Raw genomic sequence first — 6,000 nt, forward strand, 5'->3', positions numbered from 1 at the left:
ATGATTTATATGTAATAAAGTGAATAGATCCTAAATGCTTATTTGAGTAAGTTTTATCATTGTTTGCATCTAAATAAATACCACACATGATGTAGAATATTTATATCACCACAAAATTCTACCCTTTCAATCAATGCTCTACCCCTAAGACAACCAGTTTTGAATTTGTTATTATGTATTACTTTTTCTATTTTTAAATTAATGTAGGTAGAATTATATAGTATATAATGTTGTATATCTAGCTTTATTCACTTACTATTATTATATCTAGCTTTATTCACTTAATATTATTAAAACTTATTCAGCTCTGTTGTGGTATATAACAGCAATTCATTCCTTTTTTATGGCTGAATAGAATTTCATTATTCCTCAAACTATTCATTCACCTCCTCATGGACATTTAGATTGTTTCCAATTTTGGTTTCTATTAATAAGGTTGCTATATATGTAATACATTTTTTGTGATATATTTTAGAATTTATTTTGTGTAAATAAGAAGTGGAGTTTCTGGGTCACACAATAGATGTGCTGCTTTCCCATTTTTATTGGTTGTATTGTTTATTCTTTTGTGTTTATTTGTAGACATTCTTTATGTGTTATAGATATAAGTACAACATCAGGTGTGTGAATTGAGGATAGATTTTCCTCAGATTTGTCTTGCCTCTTTATTTTCTTAATGTGTCTTTTGGTGAACATACATGTTTAATTTTGATAAAGTCTAATTTATCTTTAAAAATCATCCGTGCTTAGAAAAGCTTGGCTTACCAAAGGTCATAAGGACAATTTTCTGTTTAACTTAAAAGTTTTTATAGTTGTAGCTCTTGTTTTTATTTTGTAGTGTTTCTCTTTAGTGATTACTATTTAATTTTTAGCCCGTGTTCCTTTATATTTTTAATGTATTTGTAGTGTTGGCGATGGAACTCAGAAGTCTTCTACCACTGAGATATATCCACAGCTTTTATATTTTTAAAACTTTGATACAGATCACACTGAATTGCTCAGACTGCCCTTGAAACGTGTAATCCTCCCACTTTAGCTTTTCAAGTAGCTGGGATTATAGCTACCAAGCCTGGCTAATTTTTAGCATAAATTCTTAACTAAATTTTCTACATCTAAAACTGTTTTACCTTTCTTTTCTCATCTAAAACGCCCTAAAGTCTTAATGTTTTATATGGCTTGACTTTTTCTTTTTAAGCAACTGAAAGGCAGTTATTTTTAAGCATCAGTAGTTTATTACATTTACTTATAAGTTGTTTCTGTGCTTACTAGTGTTTTGAATATTATCCATTTTCCTATGAATTTATTTCTCAGGTCTGGGCCAGTCAACTCTCAATTATTATACTCCACATGCTTGCATAAAGAGTTTATAGTTGTGCATTCTAGGATGGTAGTCATGTGTTTCTAAGTATATTTCTGTTGGTAATCATGCCTTGTTAATGTATCCTTAGTAATGACTATTATACCAGGACTCACCTTGGACACTGGCTTTCTTTTGGGACTCTGCCACTAGAGAAGTTCAAGTTCTATGACATTGTGTGGGCATATTTTCAGTGCTCTTTCATTTTCTTTGGACTGTTCCCCTCAAGCACCTATGATCCCAATGCTCCTATATGACTGTCCATATAGCTCTAACTTCATGCAGTCCCATCATAATTCTTAGCACCTTGACTCTCTTTTCCAAACCACACCAACCCTTTGTGCTCATTTTCTAAGAGTAAAGCAACAGAAAGTGGCAGGATCTCAGCTCATTAAATCACATTAGTTACATGCATTTTCTAAGCAGCTTTTTATTTCAATTGGACTAGTATTTATAATTGTGTAGTTTCTGATAATCTTTAATACACTAAATCACATATCATTTTTATGAGAGGCATTCCCCCAATTTATCCTAAGAGAATATGAAAATTTTTGACATTACATGGTTTCTTCAAAGTCACAAGAAATGTAAGGGATAAAGCACAAATTTTAAAGTAAGTCACTGGAGGCATGGATTTCTTTTCTTCCCATTACCATGCATTTAATAGGGTAGTGCCATTCCACCTTTGTGTTGAATGTCCCCTACTAGGGGATAATGAAAATCTTAGGAAGTGGTATGTAGGTTATTGGGGTTGTTCCATCAAAGGGGACTGTGGGACCTCCATCTCTTCTGCATTCTTTTTTGCTTCCTGGCTTGTGATGCAAGCATTTTTCTTTCCACACTCTCCCACAGTGGTGCTTTGTTCTTACCGAAGGCCCAAAGAAATGGTGTCATCTTATCTGGGGGTGGAACTATGAGCCCAAATAAGCCTTTTCTTTTTAAGTTGATTGTGTTGGGTATTTTTTTAGTGACTGAAAACTTACTAATAGAGGTGGGAATTTCAGGTTCCAGAGGACAATAATAGAGAGTAGAGTCTGGATTTGAAATAAGAAAGAGAGGCAAGAAGAGGAACAGTAAGTCTTAACCTCCTTCAAAGTACATAATTGGGAGGATGATTCTGCATACTCACACAATCTGCAGATCACAGTGACCTAATTAATTTACCAGAGTCAGCAAAGCACACATTACACAAAAATTTCCTTATGACCTCTTCTTTTTGGTCATGAATCAATATATGCATAGACACCCTTTTTATTCTGTTGAGCCTGAGGATCATTATATAATTTTTCATAAACTTAGGAAAAGAATCTAAAAGCTGATGGCAATGGTAAGGTTTGCAAACATTTGGTAGACTTAAAATGAGTGGTAGAATACATGGGACCAGAATTGGGTGCCAGTAAAGTTCAAAGAGACATGGGAGGAACAGAAGGGATTATGGAAAGACCTGTGGTTTGCAATCAGACAGATCCTTGACTAGCCTGTCTCAGATAACATCCATCCCTTTTTCAGATCCTGTAGATTACATTCATCTGTTCTTTTATTTATAGCACTGCTCAATCTGTTATACTGAATCTTTCTTGACTTAGTTTTTTATTATATGTCTTTCCCACAAGAATGCAAGCTTTATCTGGGTCTTGTATATTGTGTATATGTCTGTATCCATGGTGTCTGCCATAATACCTAGTAAACACTGTAAGTTCAATAATTATCAAATGAATTAATGATTACATTATCAAATAGGTGAATGATTGAATAAGGAAAGTCTATTGTAGCCACTTGCCAGTCATGCAATGCTGTCATTATTATTATTTTTGTATGGGTGATGGAACTCAAGTAGATTCTACCTTCTAAGCTACACTTACAGCACCATTTTATTTATTTTTAAATGGATCTCACTAAATTGTAGTCTTGCTAAGTTGCTGAGGTTTTTCTTAAGCCTCCAATCTTCCTGTTTCAGCCTCCCAAGGACTGGACATGTACTACTATGCCTATAATGCACCAATAAAAAATTTTGAAACAGGATCTTGCTAAGTTTATTTTGTCTATCCAAGAACATAGAAGATCTTTCTGCCACCTATGATCTACTTAGATTTCTTTTTTCAATGCTGTATAATTTTTTTTGATAAAGGTCTTTTTCCTCCTTGGTTAGATTAATTCCTAAGTATTTTATTTTAATTTCTTTTTTTGCTGGATATACTGAGTGGAAGTGTTTACAGATTTATTTTTCAGTAGATTTATGATTGGCTTACAGAAAGATTCTTTTTTTTTTTTTTGGTGATACTGGGGTTCCTGGAAGCCCTTCTACCTCCGGGCTACACTCCCAGACCTATTTGATACTTTTATATTTTTGGAAACAGGGTCTCTTAAGCCAGTGCAGCTGGCTTCGAACCTGCATGATACTCCTGTTGCTGCCTCCTAAGCGTGGGGATTTCAAGCGTGCACCACCACACCCAACGAAAGATTCTGGTTTTTTAAAGATTGACTTTGTATTTAGACACTTTGCTGAATTTGTTAATCAGTTCTATAAGCTTTTTGTTTGCATTTTTAAGGTATTCTAAGTATAGTATTATGTCATCTGCAAATACCCATAGTTTTAGTTTTTCTTTTTATTTTACTCCTTTTATTTTCTTCTCTTGCCTTATTGCTCTGGCTAGATTCTCAAGATCTATTCTCAAGTGATAATGAAAATTCTTGTTTTGTTACTGTTTTTAGGAAAAATTTTACCAGTTTTTCCCCATTTAATATGAGGTTGACTGTGGACCTATTGTATTTTGTCCTTATGTTCCTTCTGTTTTGTTTCTCTGCAGTGCTTTTAGAATAAATAGATGTTGGATTTTGTCTAATACTTTTTCAGCACCTACAGGAATGTTCATGTGGTTTTTTTCTTTAGTTCTGTTTATGTGACAAGTTACTCGGATTGTTTTTTGTGTGTTGGACCAACCTTGCATCCCTTGGGTGAAACATATTTTTTTTATGTGGTTTGAATGTGTATTGCTTGTTTTGTGTTTAACAGTTTTTGTCTAAGTTCATCAATGATAGAAGCCTATGGTTTTCTTTCCTTGAGCTGTTTTTATTTGGTTTTGGTACTAATGCGATGTTGGTTTCATAGAATGTATTTGAGAGAGTCCCATTTCTTTCTCTTTTATGAAATACATTGAGGAGTATGAGTATTAGCTCTTTTATAAGGATTTTATAAAAATTTTCTTGGGGTCCTGGGCCTTTTTTATGGTAGAGTCTTTATTTCTGCTTCAATATTTTTGCTAGTGATTGATTCAAACTTTCTATATCTTCTTTACTCAGTTTAAGAAGGTTGTATTTATCTAGACAGTTGTCAATTACTCCCAGATTTTTCATTTTTTTGGATATTTTTTCAAAGTAATTTCTGATAATCCTCTGGATTTCCACCTTGTCAGTGGTAATATCTCCTTTATAATCTATTATTTTAGTATTTTTATTAGATTAGATTTATTATTTTAGTAGTATTTTTTATTAGATTGCCTACTGGTTTATGAATTTGTTTATTTTTTTCAAGAAACCAAGCCAGGCATGGTGGTGCATGCTTGTAATCCTAGAGTTTGTGAGGCTTAGACAGGACGATTCCAGTTTGAGGCCATCCTCAGCTACTTAGTGAGGCCATATTTAACTCAGTGAGACTCTGTTTCAAAATAAAGAATAAAAAATAGGGCTGGAGGTGTAGCTCATAGGTAGATGCCCCTGAGTTCCATCTCCAGTAGTGTATTAAAAAAGGGAACTTTTGGTTTTGTTGAATTTCTTTATTTTTTATTGTCAATTTTATTGATTTTTGTTCTGATTTTAATAATTTCCTATATTTTACTGCTTTTGAGGTTAGTTGGCTCCTGTTTTTCAAGTTTTGATGTCTTTCACTACATTATTTATTTGATAATTTTCTGTTCTTCTTATGTGGGCATTCAATGCTATGAATTTTTTTCAATAATAATACTGCCCTCAATGTGTCTCAGAGGTGTTTTTATGTTGTGTCTCTATTTTTGTTTGTTTCTGCAATTTTTTTCTGATACTGAGGATGAAACCCTGGGGCATTCTACCTCCAATCTCTATCTCTAGCCCTATATTTTATTTTTTATTTTGAAACAGGTTCTCATTAAGTTGTGAAGGGCTTCACTAAGTAGCTGAGGCTGGCCATGAACTTTAATCCTCCTGTCTCAGCCTCCAAAGTACTGGAATTGCAAGCATGTACCACTACGCCTAGTTGGAATTTCTTAATTTTACCCCTTACTTCTTTTATGACCCATATTTTTATTCAGCAGTGTGGTATTCAATCTCAATGTGTTTATGTGGTTACTCTGAGTCTTATATATTTTTTCTACTTTTAGTTCATTGTTTTTTGAAAAGATGCAGGTGAGCATGTCACATATTTTGAATTCCCTAGTGCTCATTTTGTGGCCAAGGATGTGGTATATTTTGGAGAAGTTTTGTAAGCAGCTGAGAAAAATGTAAACTCTGCTGAAGTTGGGTGGAATATTTTTATGTGTTGCATCAGTCCATTTTGTTTATGGTGTTCTTTAGGTCAAAGGCATCTTTTCTGGGCTATTTCTGAGCTAATTTTTTGTGGGAGAAGAAACACGTTCTACTAAGGTCTATATTGCTACTTCCTGCTAGGTTCT

The sequence above is a fragment of the Muscardinus avellanarius genome, assembly GCF_963383645.1.
Source record: "Muscardinus avellanarius genome assembly, chromosome: 15".
Classification (NCBI taxonomy): domain Eukaryota; kingdom Metazoa; phylum Chordata; class Mammalia; order Rodentia; family Gliridae; genus Muscardinus; species Muscardinus avellanarius.